This window comes from Meriones unguiculatus (assembly GCF_030254825.1).
Source record: "Meriones unguiculatus strain TT.TT164.6M chromosome 13 unlocalized genomic scaffold, Bangor_MerUng_6.1 Chr13_unordered_Scaffold_40, whole genome shotgun sequence".
Taxonomy (NCBI): Eukaryota; Metazoa; Chordata; class Mammalia; order Rodentia; family Muridae; genus Meriones; species Meriones unguiculatus.
This window is the reverse complement of record NW_026843649.1, coordinates 4378644-4402262: the sequence shown is the minus strand read 5'-3', so window position 1 is coordinate 4402262 and position 23619 is coordinate 4378644. Positions and strand designations below refer to the sequence as shown.

The window sequence follows — 23619 nt, the reverse complement described above, 5'->3', positions numbered from 1 at the left end:
CTGTCCTATGCCCATATGTACAATCCTCATTGACACAGTTCTGTCAGTTCAAATTTGAGACACAGGCTATGGGCTTAAGCTGTGTCTGTCAGGTTACAGGTCTCAGCAGCTAATATTGTACACAGGGATAACATCAAACAGTATCTTATTAATGGCTTTCCCTCTACAAGAGAATGGCCTGTGTTTTTCAAAGTCAGTATGCTATGTGTTTTTTTTTTTCAACTCTGAGTTTAAGAGCACTGGCTGCTCTTCCAGAGGTCAGGAGTTCAATTCCCACCAACCACATGGTGGCTTACAACATCTATAATGAGATATGGTGCTCTTTTCTGGCATGCAAGTGTAGATGCATGCAGAACACTGTATCAATTATAAATAAATATATGAATAAATAAATAAATAAATAAGTCAGTTGTTGGTATTATTAAATTTTATTTTGTTGATGCATTACTGCTCTAGTCTCTTATTAGATAATATTCTTTGATAATCCAGTCATTAAGAATTTCATTCCTTTTCCCCTAGTGCTTTGATATTTGTTTTTGTTAAAGCAATGTCTCCTGTAGATCAGCCTTTCACATGCTATGTAGTTTACACTTTATTGGAACACTGAATGCTGCCCCTACTGCCTAGTGCCTAGAACATAGTCCTGCAGCTCTTTTTAGGTGGGCCCTGACTAGTGAGTGTGAAGTAAAATAGAACAGTGAATTAATGTCCCCTGAAGACCCTAAATTTTTAGAGGTGGGCAATTACAAATAAAGAGGGACCTGTGTAAGAATTGAGTTCACTAACCTACTTTGAAGCTGGTGTAGTCACAACACAGAAAGGGAGGGGGAGAAGGGAAGATGGTAATGAGTCATGTAATCAATTTTAGATGGTCAATAAAAGTGAAAACTGTACATTTGGGGGGAGTCATACACAAAGGGAATCAAGAATATGGATTAGTTGCTGAGCTTGTTTCTGGGAAGCAAATTTCTATAGTTGCATGAGTTCAAACAAAACAGAAGTTCTGGATAAACTGCTGTGGTAGTGACTAACAGGGATGTTTCCCCTCCCCACATTTGAAAGTGCACAACCTGAGAAAAAAAGTTGTGAGTAATACTTGGTGTTCTCTAATACATATTCAAAGTCTCTGAAGAATATTGGACCATAAGGCCATTTTCAACTTTTAAAAATAATTTTAAGTTTATAATGAAATCATTTCAACCTTTTCATTCCTCTCTGCTCTTACATCTCAAATGCTGGGATGAATCTTTAAAGAGGCTACTTAACAATCAAAGCAGACCTGGCTGTCAGGTTCTCCCAGCATCCCTCAATCTTTTCCTGTTACAAGGTATGGGTGTCATACACAGATCTCTACCTCAGAAGTTGAGCTGCCCTCCTCCCAGCTCTCATTCCTTATGTATTCCAACCATTTTGGTTACCTGGTCTTTTTCATTTATCATTTACCTTCCCACCCTTTTCATCTGGCTCTCGACTTCCATCTCTCTTCTCCTCTCACATGGCTCAAGTTCATGTCAATCCTAGACTGTCCCAGATGTTCCTGTGCCTGACTATGTTCTCTCATATATCTATAATAAACTTTCTATTCCAACATTCCTAGGTACAGCCATATCCTTTTTGTTTTATTTCTCATTTTCATTGAGCTCCCATTACCTACTCCTTTCTTTCAAATTCATGGCCATTTGTTTCTTTAATGGTTGTTACTATTTGGCTTTGACTAAAGTTTGGCTGAAGGACTTCCCAAATATGAGGTAGAGGTGACTGCGTTGGACACTGATCATGTAATGGAATGTGCAACATAAATGACCTGTATCTTGGAAGATGAGCAGGTGCCCTGGGAAAGTAGAAGATTGTATTTTAAAACATTTCCAAGATGAGGATGTTGCAGGATATTTGATCCCAGTGTGATCCCATAGATTGTGAACTGTAAAAACCTGTGCTTTTTTGGTATGGTTGAGCCCTAACACAAACCTTAATTCCAAGAACTTTCTGTTTATTCTAAACAGGTGATTATGGTATGGTTCCGTCAGCCCTGGAACATACCTTTAATTCAAAAGCTCTCTGTGCACAGGATTTAATAATGTTAACCCTAGATCAAGAGGCAAAGCAAGAAGCCAACTGACAGGGATTAAAGAGTAAGTGGAACTTTCAGCTGAAATGTATTTAAGAAAGAGTGTAAAAGTGGAAGGAGTTTTAGCATAGTAGATTTTGGGCTTTTTGAGCTTTGAGCTAGAAAGCCTTTGGCCTTGGGTTCCTTTGGCCTATCCACCCTGATGTGTCATCTGAACTGGTAAGCTTTTGGGGCTTTTTACTCTTGGAGTTGAGGTGAGTAGGATGGTCAGATGGGTGCTTTCTCTGCCTCTCTGCACTGGAAGGTTTTAAAATAGAATAATTGGGATTTTCATTCTTTTATAACAACATTAGCATTCTGTGTGCCCATAGGGGTTAGGGCAAAGCTAGAATGCCTCTGCTATCAGCATCATTTGATCTTTGATCCACTGGTAGAGGAGCTACTACTGTCCTAAGACTCAGCTGTATTGTTCAAGCTAATGAGGGATTCTGGGTAGGCCTAGCAGTCAGGAGCAATAGTGGGAGGTAATTTATGGGTTTGTTTTGGGATTTTCCTCTGATGTAGCTCTAAAGAGCTGTGAGTGAGACCAGAGGCCACGTCATGCTGAGTGTGGGGCCATTGTCCCCAGGCCAGGAATAGCAGGATCCTGAGCTATCACAGCCTGATCTGCTTTGAATGAGATGGACTGTGGTTCAGGCTGTGGTTCTGTTGGTCTCCATGTGGTGATCTTGACAGAGACCCTTGGCCTCTGACCCTTCCTGAGTGTTGATTGTCCAGAGAAGTGAGGACTTTGCCGCCTGGGCAGTAGAAAGTTGTGGTGCTTATAATATCACTATCTAGTGTACACACCCAAGCGTTGGTTTTGCAGTGGACAGATTGGAAAAATGAAGGTCTCATTTCTAGAAATGATTAATGTTGTATTCCACATAGAGATTTGCATAACAAATTTTACAACTCGTTTTGAAACTGGAAGAAAAGAAGGGGTGGTGGTCATCTTTCAGCAATACTTGATTACATTTTTTTTTTAACCTTTCAACTACCACCAGTCACAATGGCATGATTTAGGGAAATTCAATTCCAGGATACAAAAGGAATTTCTGAGATGCAGAATTTTGTCAGGTGTGCCTGGTTTTAAATAAGTGGATAGGAAAGATTCCACATATTGTGACATAAATCATGCAGCAGCAAACATAAACTAAATTATTCTCCATCATTTTTTGTGTGTGAGTGTCTGCAAGGGCTGGGCTGTGCCTGAACCCACAAGGGGACATGAGGGACTGCAAGCCATAGCCCAGCTTATGATCACCTCCATTTTTTAAGAGACTTCTAAAGCAAAAGGACTCTCTGTAAAGGAGGTTAGTAGTAGCTGGAGGGTCAGGAAAATAAAACTGTTTAGGTGTCACTTTGAGTTTGTCTTCTAGCAGTTGTGAAATCTGTTTATTTAATTTGTATTATTAGAAAATCAAAGGTATCTCTGGTCCTATGCAAATTTTTCATGCTAGAAGTTACTTATGTCTTTTCATGTTAGCTTGGCTATATTTTAGGCTTATTTTTTGGCTTTTTTTCTCACCCCCTTATTCTTTCACAAACACTGTACACATTCTTGATTATTGAAGTTTGTAGTAAGTACAAAAGTCACATCATGCCAGAAGATTATGAGATTCATGGCAATGGAATCATCCCTTATTTTTCTGTTTTCCTCTGTTTCTTACCAGGTGGCTTTTCTGATATGAGATAGAGATTTTGGATTGTTCTTTAGCAATCACATAAAGACAATTTGCACTTATGTCTGTAGAAGACAGAAGAGATAACATGAAGGTGAGTGATACCAGTTGGCCAGTTTACTCCTTCTCTTTTGACATTTTTTTTGTGATCTGTCATTTTCTTCAGAAGTTTCATGTGTCCAGTGGTCTCCATATTCTTTAGTTGGATGATTTTATTCTCCTGAAAAGATTAAATCAAAACCCTGCCCCATCCCTAATTCTGGGGTGAGGGTTGTAGCTTTTTAGGCATGTTATATCTTTTATAGAGCAAAATGTTTTTTTCGAAATAGAAAAAGTATAATATCTCAATTAAAGTTAAAAAAAATATTTGAAAGTTTCCAAATATACCTTAAAGTGTATTTATTTCTAGATAATAAAGTATATTCACTTTGATTTTCAGTCTGCCTTTTACAAGCAGCTTTTAAATAAAATCACTATAAATCCAATGTGCCTGCCTCTGCCTCCCAGGTGGTATGAAAAGGCACGTGCCTCCCAAATGCTGGGATTAAGGCTATGAACCACCAACACCCTGTCATTGTAACTCCTGAATTTAGAAAACAACTAATTAATATAGAACTGCTTGTCTCTTCTGGGATTAAATGCATGGTCTATCACCATGCTGCTCAGATATGTTATATTCACTCCAAATTATTCCAACTCAAAAAGTTTATACCTTAGAATTTACTTAAAACTTTTTAAAGCTCTTAACTGTTTTTAATATGAAACAACAAAAGTATCTTTTTGATTTAAAAAAAAAAAACTTCAGTCTTTATTAAGTTAGTTTGGAGTGAATGACCACACTGTCTGATGAAAAGTTACCTCTGCTTATTCAGGAGATCTCCACTATTAAAATCTAATCATTATCAATTTTGTTAGGATCCTCCTTTCTTTTCCTGTGGTAACATTCGTTTTTACCAGTGAAGACATAGTTCAGTAATTTCTCACTGTCTACTCCTTTTACTTTTGTTTACTTCATTTTTTTTCTAGAGTATTTAGGTGTGCTGTTAAGCTGCTACTAAGAGATCTTTCTGATTATTTTTTCTGAATGTACTTAGTGGTACTGAATGTACAGAACTGTCTTCTGGTCAACAATTCCATTGTGTACTATGACTTTTGATATCTTATGTATTCATTTCATCGACTTTTAGAAAGTCTTTAATTTCTTTCTTTATTTCAGTTTTGATCCAATTTTTATTTAATAGAGTGTTGTTCAATTTTTATGAGTTTGTAAGCTTTCTATTGTTTTTGTTATTGGTGATGTGCTGCTTTAAACCTTAGTGGTCTGATAGGATGCAGGAGGTTATTGAAAGTTTCTTATATCTTTTGAGACTTCCACAGTTCAAGTATATCATCAATTTTGGAGATATGTGTTGCTGAGAAGAGAGAACAATCTTTTTGTTTGGGTGGATGTTCTGTAAACATCATTTGGGTAGTGTTTTGATGTTGGTTATCTGGACCATTTCTCTGTTCAGTTTGGTCAGGAGGACCTGTCCATTGGTGAGAGTGATATATTGAAGTCTTCCCCTATCGGTTTATGAGGGCCAGGATGTGATGCCAGCTGCAGAAGTGTTTCTTTTATAACTTGGGTGCTATTAGGTTAGGGGCATTGATGTTAAGTATTGAAATGTTATATTGCTGGATGTTTTTTTAATATGTCATGTCTTTTGCCATCTTTTGATTAGTTGTTTTTGAAGTCTGTTTTGTTGGATATTAAAATTGCTTTACAAGCTTGATACTCTAATTCATTTATTTGGAATATCTTTTCCAACCCTTTACCTTGAGATAATGTCTATCTTGATGTGAAGCTGTGTTTGATGCATTTAGAAGAAGGGTGGATTCTGTTTTATCATCCATTTTGTGAGCCTGTGTCTTTTTATTGGTGAATTTGGGTCAATGGTATTAAGAGATATCAACAAACAGTGATTGTAAATCCTGGTATTTTGGTGGTGGTGGTGGTGGTGGTTTTAGCACCCTGTGTTGGGCTATATTTATAGATACATATTGTTTAAATTTGACCTTATCATGAAACATCTTATTTTTCTTCATTTGCTGATTGAAACTTTCTGGGCATGGTTAGTAATTTGTCTTGGCTTCTGTAGTTTTTTAGAGTCAGAAGCACTCTGTCTAAGCCGTTCAACTTCTAGCATTTTTACTGAGAATACAGGATTAATTCCAATAGATCTGCCTTTTTTTTTTTTTTGGTTGGTTTTTGTGGGTTTTTTTTTTTTTTTGGTTTGTCTGGTTGATTAGTTTGGTTTGTTTTTGTTTTTGTTTTCAGTTGCAGCTTTTCATATTCTTTCTTTGTTCTGCATGTTTTGTATTTTGATTATTCTGTGCTGAGAGGACTTTCTTTTCTGGTCCAGTCTCTTTGGTGTTTTGTATGCTTCTTGTGCCTTCATAGACATCTTCTTTAGGTTAAGAAATTTTTCTTGTATGATTTTGTTGAAAATATCTTCTGGAACTTTGATCTCATCCTTCTTCTTCTAATCTGATTATCAGCATGTTTTGTGTTATCATAATGTCCCAGAGTTCCTGGATGTTTCCTGAAAGTTTGTATGTAGACCAGGCTGGTTTTGAACTTAAAAGCTCTAACTCCAGTCAAGTGTTGGGCTTAAATCTAGGCCAAGATGCCTGGCATCAACATCACCATCATTGGCTACTGAGCATGGAATATAGAGTTTTAGGTATTTATTTTCTTTTGTTTTGTATATGTAAGCATAGGTTGTTGTGTTGATATTCATCAACATCTTGCATTTGAAATTTGGCAGGGAGTATATTTAATTTCTTAGGATGCCCTTTATTCATGACACTAACACTATCTGAGCTTTCCGAGTCATTGAATTGTAGGTGTGTGATGCTCTTCTTACCAGTTGTATTTTTTTTAATTTTGTTTGTTTTATTCACATTTAATTTATTTTTAATTTAAATTTATTTTTTGTTTTTATTTATTCTCTGACATGAACTTGAGTGTTTGATCACCTCCTCCTGGGTGGTGCAACCTTGCAAGGCCACAGAGGAAGATGATGCAGCCATCCTTGATGAGACCTGATAATCTAGAAGGGAAGGAATCCCTCCCCAATTAGGAGACTAGAGAAAGGGCATAGGAGCAGAAGGAGGGTGGGTGGGACTGGGAGGAGATGAGGGAGGGGGCTATGGCAAGGATACAAAGTGAACACATTGTAATAAATAAATTAATTAAATTAAAAAAATAATTTATCCACTTAACATCCCAATTGTAATCTTCTCCTTTGACTCTTCCTTGTCTCACCCTCCATTTATTTTTGTCCTTATCCCACTTCCTATATCTCAGATACAGGGAACCCTCCTCTCCGACCATCTGAACCCAGCCTATCAAGTCTCACTAGGACTTCCTGCATCCTCTTCCTCTGTGGCATAGCAATGCCCCTCCACCAAGGGGAAATGATCAAATAGCACACAACAGAGTCCATGTCAAAGCCAGCACCTTCTCCCCTTACTATGGATCAAACATGGAGACTGAGCTGCCTATCAGCTACATCTGAGCAGGGGTCTGTTTCCTCTTCATGAATGGTCTTTGGTGAGTCCATCAATCTCTGCAAGTCCCCATGGGCCCAGATTTGTTGTCCTTGTTGGTCTTCTTATGGAGGTCCTGCCAGCTCTGGGTCTTTCTACATTCTATCCTCTCACTCTTTCCTATGATTCCCTGTGCTCTACCCAAAGTTTGGCTGTGAATCTTAGTATCTGTTTTGAACCCCTGCTGGGCGTCTTTCGGAGGATATATATGTTAGGCTCTCATCCTCTTCCCTCTCCTCAGTCACTTCTGGTGTCGATTTTATTTGCACTTTTGCATAAGAATTAAGCATCCTCCATAGGGTCCTCCTTTTTATTTAGCTCCTTTATGTCTATAGATTGTAGTATGTTTATCCTATATTATGGCCATTATCCATTTACAAATGAGTATATACCATGCATGTCTTTCTGGTTTTGGAATAACTCACTTAGGATGATCATTTCTAGTTCCATCTACTTGCCTGAAAATTTTATAGTTTCCTTTTTTTTTTTTTTAATACCCGAGGTGCATTCCATTGTGTAAATGCACCACAATTTCTCTAAAACAATGGTTTGGTTGAGAGACATATAGTTTGTTTCCCTATTATGGCTATTATGAATATAGATGTTATGAACACAGTTGAGCAAATATCTTTGTTGAATGGTGGAGCATCTTTTTGATATATGCCCAGAAATGGTATAGCTGGGTCTTGAAGTAACACTATTTCTAATTGTCTGAGAAAGTATGAGATTCATTTCTAAAGCGGTTGTATAAGTTTTCACTCCCATAGCAATGGAGGAGTGTTCCTTTCTTCACATTCTCACTAACTTGCTGTCACTTCAGGTTTTGACCTTAGCTATGATGGGTTTAAGATGGAATGTCATTTGCATTTCCATGATGACTACACATATTGTGCATTTAATGTCCACCATTTGATATTCCTCTGTGGAGAAATCTTTGTATAGTTCTGTACCCCAGTTTTAAATTGGATTATTTGGATTATTTGAGTTTAATTTCTTCAGCTCTTTATATATATTGTTTATTAGCTCTTTCAGTGGTATGTAGGGTTGGTGAAGATCTTTTGCCAGGCTGTAGGCTGTCATTTTGTTCTATTGACAGAGTTCTTTGCTTCATAGAAGCTTTTTGTTTTATGAGATCCTATTCATTAATTCCTGATTTTAGAGCAAGTGTTTTTTTGTGTTCTGTTGAGGAAGTTACCTTCTATGCCAATGAGATTGAAGATCTTTCCCACTTTTTTATCTAACAGATTTAGTGTATCTGGTTTTATGTTGATGTCTTTGAACAACTTGGACTGCAGTTTAGTGCAGGGTGATCTATATGGATCTATTTTCATTTTTCCACATGTAAACTTCCAGTTAGACCAGTACCATTTGCATGATTTTGGTTTCTTTGTCAAAAATCAAGTGGCCATAGGTATGTGGGTTTATTTATCGGTCTTCACTTCAATTCCATTGATCCACTGATTGTTTTTAATTCAGTACCATGTAGTTTTTATTACTATTGATTTATAATAGAGCTTGAGATGAAGAATGGTGATACCTACTGAAGATCTAGTATTGTACAGGATTGTTTTAGCTATTCTGGCTTTTTTTATTTTTCCATATGAACCTGAGAATTTTTTTAAATTCCTTAAGGAATTATGTTCATATTTTGATGGGCATATCATTGAATCTGTAGATTGTTTTTTCGTACAATGGCAATTTTTACTATGTTGATCCTACTGATCCATGAGCATGAGAGATATTTCTATTTTCTGGTATCTTTTTCAATTTCTTTCTTCAGAGACTTGAAGTTTTTTTTTTTTTTTTTTCCATATAGGTTTTTCACTGGCTTGTTGAGGCTAACATAAAGATATATTATGTTATTTTTTTCCTGGCTATTGTGAAGGGTGTTATTTTCCTAATTCTTTCTCGGTCCAATTATCTTTTGTATACAGGAGTGCTACTAATTTTTTTTTTTTAGTTCACTTTATATCCAGCTACTTTGCTGAAGTGTTTTTCAACTGTAGGCATTTCCTACAGTAGAATTTTTGGGGTCATTTTTGTATACTGTCATATCATCTGTGAATAGTGATATTTGACTTCTTCCTTATCAATTTGTGTCCCCTAGATCTCTGTTAGTTGTCTTATTGCCCTAGATAGGACTTTGAGTACTGTATTGAAGAGATTTGGAGAGAGTGTGTAGCCTTGTCTTGTCCTTGAGTCCAGTAGAATTGATTTAACCTTCTTTTCATTTAGTTTGATGTTAGCTATAGGATTTCTGTATACTGTCTTTACTATTTTTAAATATGTGCCTTTGTCTCTGGTCTCTCCAGGACTGTAAACAAGAATAATTGTTGTATATTGTCAAATGCTTTTTCAGCATCTAAGAAACTGGTCCTGTGTTGTTCTGTTTTTTGTTTTGTTTTTTGTTTTTTTTTCAATTTGTTTATATGGTGGATTACATTGATGGATTCCATGTACTTAACTACCCCTGCATGCCTGGGACGAAGATTACTTGGTTATGGTGGATGATATCTTTGATATATTCTTGGATTTGATTTGCGAGTATTTTTACATCATTGCTCATAAAAGAGATTGGTCTGAAATTCTCTTTCTTTTTGGGGATCTTTGAGGATTTATCAAGGTGACTGTGGTCTTAAAAAAGGAATTTGTTCATATTGCATACGTTTCTATTTTGTGGAATAATTTGGAGAATATCAGTATTCACTCTTCTTTGAAGGTCTTGTAGAATTCTGCTCTGAAATGATCTGGCCCTTGGAATTTTTTGGTTGGGAGTATTTTAGTGGCTGCCTCTATTGTCTTAAGCACTATAAGACTATTTAATATTTTTACCTGATGTTGATTCAATTTTGGTAAGTGGACTCTAAAGAGAATTGTATATTTCATTTAGATTTTCAAATTTTGTGGCATACAGGCTTTTGACATAAGAGTTAATGGTTCTTTGGATTGTCTCAGTGTCTGTTAGATCTTTCTTTCAGACTTTGTGGATTTGGATAGCATCTTTCTGCCATTTACTTAATTTGGCTAAGAGTTTGTCTGTGTTTTTTATTTTCTCAAAGAACTACCTCTTGGTTTCTTCGATTCTTTGAATTATTATCTTTGTTTCTAATTCATTGATTTCAGTCCTGAGTTTGGTTTTTCCTAGTGATCTACTCCTGCTGGGTGTGCCTGCTTCTTTTTTCCTAGGGCTTTTAGGTGTGCCATTAAGTTGCTTGTATGGGATGTCTCTAATAGCTTACGAAGGCCTTTAGTGCTATTAAAACTCCTCTAAGGACTGCTTTCACTGCATCCCATATGAAGTTGAGAAATCTTCTATCAAGGTCTGCAAAGTATTCTGTTGGTATTTTGATGGAAATTGCATTGAATCTGTTGATTGCTTTTGGTAAGATGTCCAATTTTACTATGTTAATCCTGCCAAACTATGAACATGGAAGATAGTTCCATCTTCTGAAATCTTCTAATTCTTTCTTCAGAGACTTGAATTTTTTTTCATACAAGTCTTTGACTTGCTTGGTTATGGTCACACCAAGATACTTTATGTCCTTTGTGGCTATTGTGAAGGGTGTTGGTTCCCTAAATTCTTTCTCAGCCCTTTTGTCTTTTGTATACAGGAGGGCTACTGACTTTTTTGAGTTAATTTTGTATCCAGCCCCTTTGCCAAAGGTGTTTATCACCTGTAGGAGTTCTCTGGTAAAATTTTTGGAGTTACTCCAGTATACTATCATATCATCTGCAAATAGTGATACTTTGACTTCTTCCTTTCCAATTTGTATCCTTTTGATTTCCTTTAATTATCTTATTGCTCTAGCAAGGACTTCAAGAACTATGTTGAAGAGATATGGAGAGAATAGGCAGCCTTACCTTGTCCCTGATTTCAGTGGGATTGATTTACGTTTCTCTCCATTTAGCTTGATATTGGCTATAGGCTTGCTGTATATTGTCTTTACTATGTTTAGGTATGTGTCTTGTATCCCTGATCTCTCCAATAGTTTAAACATGAATGGATGCTGGATTTTTTCAAATGCTTTTTCAGCATCTAAGGAGATTATCATGTGTTTTTTTCTTTCAATTTTTTAATATGGTAGATCACATTGATGGATTTTTGTATATTGAACCACCCCGGCATACCTGGCATGAAGCCTATATGGTCATAGTGGATGATATATTTGATGTGTTCTTGTATTGGGTTTTCAAAGTATTTTGTTGAGTATTTTTGCATCAATGTTTATAAGGGAGATTGGCCTGAAATTATCTTTCATGGTTGTGTCTTTGTGAGGTTTAGGTTACAAGGTGACTGTGGCTTCAGTGAATGAGTTTGGTAGTGTTCCTTTTGTTTCTATTTTGTGGAATAGATTGAAGAGAGCTGGAGTTCCCTCTTCTTTGAAGGTCTGGTAGAATTATTCACTGAAACCATCTGGCCCTGAGCTTTTTGTGGATTGGAAACTTTTGATGAATGCTTCTATTTCCTTAGTGGATACAGAAATATTTTATTGATTTACCTGGTCTTGATTCAGCCTTGGTAAGTTGAATCAACCAAGAAAATTGTCCATTTCATTTAGATTTCCAAATTGTGTGGCATAAAGACTTTTGAAGTAAGTCCTAAGGATTGTTTGGATTTCCTTAGTGTCTTTTGTTTTATCCTCGTTTTCATTTCTGATTTTGTTAATTTGGATAATCTCTCTCTGCCTTTTAGTTTGTTTGGCTAAGGGTGTGTCTATCTTGTTGATTTTCTCAAAGAACCAGCTCTTGGTTTCATTGATTCTTTTAAATGTTTTATTTGTTTCTAATTTATTGATTTCAGCCCTGAGTTTGATTATTCTACTCCTTTTTGGTGTGTCTGCTTCTTTTTTCTAGGGATTTTAGGTGAGCCAATAAGTTGATTGTATGAGGTGTTATAAATTTCTTTTTGAAGGCACTTAGTGCTATGAACTTTCGTATTAGCACTGCTTTAATTGTGTCCCAGAAGTTTTGTTATGTTGTGTCTTCATTTCCATTGAATTCTAGGAAGACTTTAATTTCTTTATTTATTTCTTCCCTGACCCAGCTGTCATTTAGTAGTGAGTTCTTCACTTTCCATGTGTATGTAGGCTTTTTGCTATTTCTGTTGTTGTTGAGGTCCAGGTTTAGACCATGGTAATTAGATAGTATAGAAGGGATTATTTCAATCTTCTTGTATAGGTCGAGGCTCACTTTGTGACCAATGATATGGTCTATTTTGGAGAAGGTTCCATGAGGTGCAGAGGAGGTAAATTCTTTTGTGTTTGGGTGTAAGGTTCTGTAGATGTTTGTTAGGTATATTTGATTCATGACCTCTATTAGAGATATTGTTTTTTTTAATTTCTGTTTTCTTGACCTGTCCTTTGTTGAGAGTGTGGTGTTGACATCTCCCACTAGTAATGTATGGGGATCTGTGTGTGGTTTAGGTTTTATTAATGTTTCTTTTACAAACGTGGGTACCTTGTATATGGGGCATAGATGTTTAGAATTGCAAATTTTTCCTGGCACAATTTTCCTTTGATGAGTTTAAAATGACCTTCTTCATGTCCTTTGATTGATTTTGGTTGAAAATATATTTTATTAGATATTAGAATGGCTACTCCTGCATGTTTCTTAGGGTCCATTTGCTTGGACCCTTCTAGCTCTTTACTCTCAGGTAATGTCTATCTCTGTGATTTAGATGTGTTTCTTGTATGCAACAGATAGTTGGGTCTTGTTTATGTATCCATTCTGTTAGTCTGTGTCTTTATTGGAGAGTTAAGTCCATTGATGTTGAGGGAAATTAGTGACAAGTGGCTGTTAGTTCCTTTTATTTTAATGTTGCTTGTGGTAGTGTGTTTGTGTGCTTGGTTACATTTAGTTTTGTGGTAGTGACATTATTTATTTTCTGTGTTTTCCTGAATGTAGTTAACTTTCCTGGGTTGTAGTTTTCCTTCTAGGAGCTTCTGTACCTCTGGATTTATGGTTAGGTATTGTTTAAATTTGCTTTTGTCATTAAATATCTTGTTTGCTCCATCTATGATGACTGAGATTTTTGCTGGGTATTGTAGCCTGGGCAGACATCTATGTTCTCTTAGGGTCTGCATGATATCTGTTCAGGCCCTTCTGGCTTTCATAGTCTCTGTAGATAAGTCAGGTGTGATTCTGTTAGGTTTGCCATTATATGTTACTTGGCCTTTTTCCCTTGCAGTTTTTAGTAGATTTTCTTTGTTCTGTATACTTACTGTTTATTATATGGTGGGAGAATTTTCTTTTCTGGTCTAATTTATTTGGTATTCTGTAGGCTTCTTGTATTCTTATACACCTCTCTTTTTAGTTGGGGAAATTTTCTGCTATGATTTTCTTGTATTTTTTTAATTGTTTGTTATTATTAGTTACATTTTATTAATGCAGTATCCCAGCTGTATCCCACTACCTTATTCCCTCCCAATCCCACCCTTCCTCCCTCAACTTCTCCCTGCCCCTTTCCAAGTCCATGGATTGGGGAGGACCTCCTCCCATTTCATCTGTCCCTGTTTTTTTCTGGTATCTTCAGGGCTGGATGTGAAGTCTTCCTCTGTGGCCTAGCAGAACTGCTGCTCCCTTGTGGGGTGGGGAGTCAAAGAGCCTGCCATTGAGTTCCTGTCAGAGATAGTCCCTGTTCCTCTTACTATGGCAAACCAATTGGTTATTGAGCTACCACGAGCTTCGTCTGAGTAAAGGTTCTAGGTTATATCCATACATGGTATTTGGTTGGAGAAACAGTTTCAGAAAAAAAAAAACCCTGTGCCCAGATATATTTGGTCCTTGTGGGGCTCCTATCCTTTCCCTGTCATACTAACTCTCCTTTTGCTGAAGGTTTGGTTATGAGTCTTAGTATCTGTTTTGAAATGCTACTTGGTAGGGTCTTTCAGATGCCTTCTGCGGTAGACTCCTGCCATATGTCCAATGCACATCTCAGTTGTCTTTCTAAGTGAGGATTGATATCTTACCTCATGTCTGCTTTCTTGTTTATCTCCTTTAGGTGTATAGACGTCATTATGTTTATTATATCTTGTAGGTCTATATATGCGAGTATATACCATGTTTGTCTTTCTCCTTCTAGGGTACTTCACTCAGAATGATCTTTTCTAGATCCCACCATTTTCCTGCAAATTTCATAATTTCCTCATTTTTTATTGCTGAGTAGTATTCCATTGTGTAAAAATACCACAATTTCTGTATCCATTCCTTCGATGATGGACATCTGGGTTGTTTCCAGGTTCTGGCTATTACAAATGAAGCTGCTACAAACATGGTTGAGCAAATGTCCTTATTGTGTACTTGAGCAAAATTTTGGTATATACATAGCAGTGGTATAGCTGTGTCTTGAGGAAGCGTTATTCCTAATTGTCTGAGTAAGCGCCAGATTGACTTCCAAAGTGGTTGTCCCAGTTCACATTCCTACCAGCAGTGGAGGAGGGTTCCCTTTTCTCCACAACCTCTCCAGCATGTGTTGTCAATTGAGTTTTTCATCTTGGCCATTCTGATGGGTGTAAGGTGATATCTCAGGGTCATTTTGATTTGCATTTCCCTAATAGCTAATGAGGTTGAGTATTTCTTTAACTGTTTCTCTGCCATTTGATATTCCTCTATCAAGAATTCTCTGTTTAGCTCTGTTCCCCATTTTTCAATTGGATTATTTGTTTTGTTGCTTTTCAGCTTCTTTAGTTCTTTATATATACTGGATATTAGCCCTCTGTCAGATATAGGGTTGGTGATGATTCTTTCCAACCTGTAGGCAGTTGTTTTGTTTGGATGATGGTGTCCTTTGCTTTACAGAAGCTTTTCAGCTTCATGAGGTCCCATTTATTGATTGTTACTCTTAGAGCCTGTGCTGTTGGTGTTCTGTTCAGGAAGTTGTCTCCTGTATCAATGAGTTCTAGGCTGTTCCCCACTTTTTTTTCTAACAAATTTAGAGTATCTGGTTTAATGTTGAGGTCTTTGATCCACTTGGACCTTAGTTTTGTGCACAATGATAAATATGAATCCACTTTCATTTTCCTGCATGTAGACATCCAGTTGGACCAGCACCATTTGTTGAAGATGCTGTCTTTTTTCCATTGACTGGATTTGGCTGCTTTGTCAAAAATCAAGTATTCATAGGTGTGTGGGTTTATTTCTGGATCTTCTATTCAGTTACATTGATCCTCCTTTCTGTTTCTGTGCCAATACCATGCAATTTTTATTACTATTGCTCTGTAGTACAACTTGAGATAGGGGATGGAGATACCTCCAGATGATCTGTTGTTGTACAGGATCGTTTTGGAGATTTTGGGTTTTTTGTTTCTCCATATGAAGCTGAGAATCTTTTTTTCAAGGTCTGTAAAGAATTGAGTTGGTATTTTGATGGGAATTGCATTGAATCTGTAGATTGCTTTTGGCAGGATGGCCATTTTCACAATGTTTATCCTACCAATCCATGAGCATGGGAGATCTTTCCATTTTCTGACATCTTCAATTTCTTTCTTCAGAGACTTGAAGTTTTTCTCAAACAGGTCTTTCCCTTGTTTGGTTAGTGTAACCCCAAAGTATTTTATGTGGTTAGTAGCTATTGTGAAGGGTGTTGTTTCCCTTATTTCTTTATCAGCCCTTTTGTCTTTGGTATACAGGAGGGCTTCTGATTTTTTGAGTTGATTTTGCATCCTACCACTTTGCTGAAGGTGTTTATCAGCTGGAAGATTTCTCTGGTTGTTCTATGATTTTACTGAAAATATTTTCTGGCCCTTGGAGGAGGAAATCTTCTTTTTTCTCTATCCCTATTATTCTTAGGTTTTGCCTTTTCATATTGTCTTGGATTTCTTGGATGGTCTGTGTCAGGAATTTTTTAGATTTAACATTTTCTTTGATGGATACATCGATTTCTTCCATTGTGTCTTCCACACCTGAGATTCTTTCTTCCATCTCTCATAATCTATTGGTTATGCTTACCTCTGTAGTTCCTGTTTTCTTCCCTAAGTTCTTTCTTTCCACAGTTTCCTCCATTTGTGTTTTCTTTAATTTTTCCAATTGTATCTTCAGATCTTGAGCTGTTTTGTTGATTTCCTTCACCTGTCTGAATGTATTTTCCTTCAGTTCCTTCAGCTGTTTGTTTGAACAATCTTTTGTTTCTTTAATTTCTTTCACTGATTTAAGTATTTCTTCTGTAAAGGCCACAAATTGTTTGGATGCAACTTCCTGTATTTCTTTACGTTTGGCTGTAATCTGTTTGTCTTTATCTTCTTCCATTTCTTTGCAGATGGCCATAATCTGTTTGACTTTATCTTCCTCTAGTTCTTTACACATTTTATTTGTTTCCTCTATTATCCTCTTCTTAAGCATAGATATAAGGTCATCTTCTTCAATTTCATTTATGCTGGGGTATCCAGGGCTACTTCCCCATGGATAACTGGGTTCTGGAGACTCCATATTGCTCTGCCCTTTTTGAATTGAGCTTTTACACTTGCATCTACCCATTTGGCTATCTTAGATGTTGACTGTTAGTTTCTGGTGCTTCCTCAAATCTTGTGGTGGGGAGAATCCCCTTGGCAGGAAGATGATTTTTCCCAAAGGAGCCCTCCTTAGATTTTTAGGTATGGTCACTGAATGGCAGGTATTTTTCAGGAATTGCCACAGCTCATCTCAGGCATACACACCTGAGTAGTAATTGTGGCCTTTGTTAGTAAATGGGGCTATCCTCTCACCCAGAGAAGTTCTGGAGACAGCTGCCCTGCTGCTGGATTTCTTGATGTAAATTTAGTGAGGTGCTGCTGTAACCTGAGTGCCCCGTGGTTTGGTCAGTTTAGTTAGGGATAACTGATTGTCCCTTGGAGCAGTATCTGGGGGTTGATCTCAGGGAACCCATGCTTCTGGAGGTCTGATATTGGGGCTCTCTGCCCCAGTATCCAAGTGGTAATCAGTGGCACATGAGCACGACTCTCATGTGTGCAGCAGGAGGCTAGAGTCTGGAGCCTGTGGATAACCAGAAACTTTTCTGGAGCTAGGTGTCCTGAGGTAGGGCCAGATATTTCCCCAACTTTGGGTTTTCTCCCAACAGGAAGACTCAGTCTGTGGTGTTTGACGTGGCATGTAGAATGCATAGGCAATTGCCAATGATGGTCCAAGCAGGTGACTGGGAAAGGAGCTGAGAACTTTTCCAAGAATGTTTCAATGTATGGTAGTTGTAGTGTGTGTGTGGGGGGAGTTGGCTGAGTTCTCTAATCTTGGACCTGCTGTTTCCCTGCCTGTGGGGTTTTCTCCAGACAGGGAAACCCATCCTCTAGTGTCCTGGGGCACACAGTTCTGTGATGGAGAGTAGGGCATGCAGGGCTAGCAGCTGGAGGCACACTTAGACATGACAGCTGTGCACGCACTGGTCTGCAGGACCTTTCCAGAGATAGACTGGGTGACCTGAGGTCAGTCCTGCTTTCTTCTTCCCTGTTTCTTTTCTAGACTGGGGCTCCCAGTCTCTGGTGCCCTGGAGAACATAATTTACTCTGGAAAGGTTATCAGGACACAAAGGTGTATCCTGCAACCCGGGATATCTTCTGGGTTCTCGCTGAGTGACCTGAGAGTGGACCTGACTGACACCCACACCGTGGAGTTTCCTCTCACCTGGGAAACAGAATCACTGTTGCTTTAGGGCCCAGAGATCAGTCTTTTAGTTGCTGTACCAACATTGCTGTCCTACTCCTCAGACCCAATGTCCTCCTGGCACCGCCATCTTAAATTCCCCCCTTCTTCATCCCTTTCAATTAATTTTGGTTGAAAGTCTATTTTATTAGATATTAGAATATCTACTCCTGCTTGCTTCTTGGGTTCATTTGCTTGAAAACCTTATTCCTGCTGCAACATCCCAGGGACTTTCCCAGAGAATAGCTGGGTGCTCTGAGGTTGGACCCGATTGTTTCCCTCATCATTGGTTTTCTTACATTTGAAACACAGTCAGTTGGGACCCACAGATCCAACTATTGGACGCCATGCAGTCTCTGCTACCCAGCTTATCAGACACAGTATGCAATCAGCCCAACCATCTGGGATCTATATTTTTAATTTTTACTGAATATGAGTATTTTGATTGTATGCATGAATATGCACCTCTTGTGTGCCTAATCCTCACAGTAGTCTGAAGATGTCTTCAGAACTCATGAACTTATAGCAATTGATAGTAGTTGGTCCCAGGTAATCACTGACAATTGAGCCCAATTATTTGAAAGAGCAGCAAGAACTCCTCACTGCTGAGCCATCTGTCCTGTTTTATGTTGCTTATTTATGATCAGCATTTACATTGTTAATATTTTCATCTTTCTATTTTTAGCTGTTTAAACATGCATTCCCTTTTAGTAAGATATCATTGAAGTTACAGTTTAAGTTGGGACAGTGCAGATTTCTGGAGAATAAATATACAACAGGAGTGAATGTATAATTCCTTGTAGAAGTTTCAGTAAAGACCTCTGAGTTCTTTCAATATTTTGTGTTTGTTTGATTGACTTTAAGAGGAGGCTCTGTCTTACTATATAGGTCTGGCTGTTCTAGAACTCTTTGAATAGATAATGCTGACATCCAGTTCAATAAGATACACCTGTGTCTGCCTCCTGAGTGATGGAATTGAAGGCATGGCAGAATACACCCCGCTTGTCCACCATTTTTTGTAGTTAGTAACTGTTAATAAATTTCTCTGATCTGTACTTAGTATTGTTCATCTGTTAATTTCTCTCTCTCTGTGTCTCTGTCTCTATGTCTCTGTCTCTCTATTTCACACTCTTCTCTCTGTTTGTCTTTGTCCACATTAATTGCCATGTCTATTCCAAAGCTATATCCTCTTCAAAAAGTTCAGATATGATACAGTTAAAACTTGTTATTCCGTTTTCTTCTAAAATGACTTAGTGATAACATTAACACTTCTTTTTTAATAGAAAAGTTTTAATCTTTATTTTTAATCTATAGGCTACATTATTTAGTAAGGAGGATATACAAAACAATAATCAAAGAATAATCATGTGTTCTATTCCTTTTCTTTTGTCTGGTCACTCAGAAATATGGTGTTATTGGCTATGATTATTGTTGCTTGCCACTCACATTATTTTTATCCATGTATTCACTGTAGTCCACTTTCCCTTCCACAAATATATGAGCCCCCCTCTTCACATACTGATATGCCACATCCCTGAGAACTGGTCAAAACATAATATTCAGTACCATGTTGTCTTTTGACTGATGTTACCCATCTGTTCAGTGTCCCCTGATGAACACATCTCATTTGTTGCTATATAAAATATCATGACTGTGTTTTGTCCTTCCACTTGTATCATGACAGGGTCATGAAATACTCACGCAAGTAACTGAAGATGATTCATAGATTGCTCAAGATCCCAACTAATGGCTAATTTATATTCATGTCTTACAAACTGATGAAACACAGGTTTTTGAAGCACACCTTTGGTTTTTTTTTTCAATCTAACCTTTTGGCTTTTTCATCTCCCCTACTTCACATCACACACAGCACCCAACTGTATAACATTCGCACTTCTGTGTCAGAAAATAAATTGCAGAAGCAGTAGAATTATATGATTATATTGACAATGACGTATAAATTATATTGTTGCCACTGTTTCTGTTGTACAAATGTATGGCATATTTTAGAATTCGGTGACCTTCAATGATGTGCATGTGAAATTCAGCCAAGAAGAGTGGGCCTTGCTGGAACCTTCCCAGAAGCAACTCTACAAAGATGTGATGCTAGAGACCTGTGAAAACCTCACTGCTATAGGTAAAACTGCAATTTTTCTTTCACTTTTAAAATAAAGAGACGGCTTTTACTTTGTTATTGATCCTCTTCTGTAATTCCAATTGAGAATGAGGAGGAATGAGGTAAATAAATCAGGCATGGTTCTCAGGGTCACAGAAGATAGTGATTTAAGTTTTGCCTTAATAATAACATGATATTTCCAATAATATATATTTTCTCGTACTATATTTTAGGCTACAATTGGGATGACCATAATATTGAAGAACAGTTTCAAAGTTCTACAAGTAATAAAAGGTAACTTTATGTGCATGTTGACACAGATATAAATCTTAAATTTTAATGTCCTGGAAGTCTGGTGTTTTTTGTTTTTTTGTTTGTTTGTTTGTTTATTGGCTGCTTTTTATTTTCTGTTTTTGAAATAGATTTGTTTCTGGGTATCTGTGACTTTCTTAGACTTGCTTGTTAGACCAGCCTGACCTCAAAATCACACAGATCTGCCTGCTTCTGCCTCCACAAGTGCTGGAATTGAAGGCATGTACCAGCACACATGGCTGTGTCCTGGAAGTTTTAAAGAAAAGCAACAGTGTAAAAACAGCACTGCTTTAAGTGTACTGATGATCATTAAAATCTCATAATTCCATGTACTTCAATGTCAGGTATCTGATTTGTGTTTACAAGACACTCCCCTAAGATAGAAGAAAATAAAATAATATTGTAACAAAAATACCATTTGAATCGTATGGACATTACAGCTACTGACTTGAACTGCCAATCTGTTTATTCTCATTCTATCTACTCGGATATTGTAAGAGGTATAAACACTGAATTGGTGATCAGTATGTGTCCAAAACCTTCTAATAAGCAAAAAAAATCATAGTAGAACCAGTGTTACTCATTTTCATGCAGTAACATTGTAAAGTTTAGTGAAAGGAACAGCTTATGAGAATCAAGAATATTGTTGTGGAGAAACCTTAATCCCTATATGACATGTCTATGATGAACAAAAAAAAACAAACTGTGTTAATTCAATGTGGGAATCTTTATTATTTTTGTAAATTAAACTGGTATATCATATGTTTCTAAGACACATGAGCATAGGGATATTGAAAGAAACAGTGTCCCTCTCTTTCTCCAAGAACAATTGATTTGGTAGTAGTCCCCACTGTGAGTAATTTTTCTGAATGTGATAAATGGTTACTGTTAATTTGTTTTGCAACTTCACTGAGAATTCATCAGCAAACTCATATTGCTGAAAATTCCTATGAATACTAGGATTTTGGAAATTCTGCTTGTCTTAGCTTACTTTGTAAATGAAGTAGCATGCATACAGTACAAAAATTTGTGAATGGAATTGCTGTGGTAAAACTCTGAATACTTACAATATTCTTCATATATAGGAGAAAATCTCTTATAGAAAAATGATGCTATAAAAGTGATCCACATAACAAATGCTCTTACCACCACAGGGATCTTCAAAAATACCCATAATGAAGGGGAATACCATGAATGTAAATAAAGTGATAAAACTTTAAAATGTTATTCTTCTTTACCATTAGATCAAATTATGAAATTAACTCAATGACTGGCTCTTTGGTCTCCCTAACCCCGAAGGGAGGAGCAGTCCTGTTAGGCCACAGAGGAGGGCTTTGCAGCCAGTACTGAAGATACCTGATGAAACAGGATCAGATGAATGGGGAGGAGGTCACCCCTATCAGTGGACTTGGAAAGGGGCACGGTGGAGATGAGGGAGGGAGGGAGGGACTGGGAGGGAATGAGGGATCGGGACACGGCTGGGATACAGAGTTAATAAAATGTAACTGATAAAAAAAATAAAAAAAATAAAAAAAGAAACTCATGAAAAAAAAGAAATTAATTCATATAGATAAATATATTTATTAGTGTAATGAAATGACTGGGGTAAATCTTTCACATGTGCCAATTTTCTTTGCAGGCATGAAAGCAGTCATACTGGAGAGAAACCCTTTAAATGCACTCTATGTGGTAAAGCCTTCCCCTATATCACTGTTCTCCTATGGCATAAAAGAACACATACTGGAGAGAAACCTCATGAATGTAACCAGTGTGGTAAAGGCTTTGCAGAAAACAGTCATCTCTTAAGCCATAAAAGAACACACACTGGAGAGAAACCTTATGAATGTAACCAGTGTGGCAAAGCCTTTGCACAAAACAGTCATCTCATAAGCCATAAAAGAACACACACTGGAGAGAAACCTTATGAATGTAACCAGTGTAGTAAAGCCTTTGCACAAAACAGTACTCTGTTAAGCCATAAAAGAACACACACTGGAGAGAAACCTTATGAATGTAACCAGTGTGGTAAAGCCTTTGCACAAAACAGTACTCTCTTAAGCCATAAAAGAACACACACTGGAGAGAAACCTTATGAATGTAACCAGTGTGGTAAAGCCTTTGCAGAAAGCAGTCATCTCTTAAGCCATAAAAGAACACACACTGGAGAGAAACCTTATGAATGTAATGAGTGTGGCAAAGCCTTTGCAGGAAACAGTACTCTCTTACGCCATAAAAGAACACACACTGAAGTGAAACCTTATGAATGTAACCAGTGTGGCAAAGCCTATGCACGAAACAGTACTCTCTTAAGCCATAAAAGAACACACACTGGAGAGAAACCTTATGAATGTAACCAGTGTAGTAAAGCCTTTGCACAAAACAGTACTCTGTTAAGCCATAAAAGAACACACACTGGAGAGAAACCTTATGAATGTAACCAGTGTGGTAAAGCCTTTGCACAAAACAGTACTCTCTTAAGCCATAAAAGAACACACACTGGAGAGAAACCTTATGAATGTAACCAGTGTGGTAAAGCCTTTGCAGAAAACAGTCATCTCTTAAGCCATAAAAGAACACACACTGGAGAGAAACCTTATGAATGTAATGAGTGTGGCAAAGCCTTTGCAGGAAACAGTACTCTCTTACGCCATAAAAGAACACACACTGGAGAGAAACCTTATGAATGTAACCAGTGTGGTAAAGCCTTTGCACAAAACAGTAATCTCATAAGACATAAAAGAACGCATACTGGAAAGAAACTTTATGAATATACCCAACGTGATAAAGCCTTTGCACAGCAGAGTAGTCTCCGAAAACAGGAAAAGACACACAGTGAAGAGAAGCCTGGTGAGGGTAATTAGTGTGATAAAGCCTTTGCATGTAACAATCATCTCCTAAGACAACAACACATTCTGGAGGGAAACTATATGAATATAACTATGTGGCAAAGCCTTTGCACATAACATCTCCTAATACATAAAATAACACTTACTGGAAAAATGTCTGACTGTAACCAATGTGAAAAAACTTTTGGACTTCAGAATAATCTCCACACTCATGAAAGAAATCCTAATGGACCAAAAGCCTGTGAGTGCTTTTTACATGGTGAAACCATTCCACATTTGTATAATCTTCATCATCATGAAAGGATTCATAATGGAGGAAAACCTTATGAATATATT

At 37.2% G+C, this 23619-nt stretch overlaps 2 pseudogenes; one reads left to right on the top strand and one right to left on the bottom strand.

The window, feature by feature from the left end:
• LOC132651130 (zinc finger protein 91-like) overlaps positions 1–23277 on the top strand; it is a 310759-nt pseudogene extending 287482 nt beyond the window's left edge.
• LOC132651183 (single-stranded DNA-binding protein, mitochondrial-like) lies at positions 19382–19805 on the bottom strand (annotated as a pseudogene).
• Positions 23278–23619: the final 342 nt, after the last annotated feature.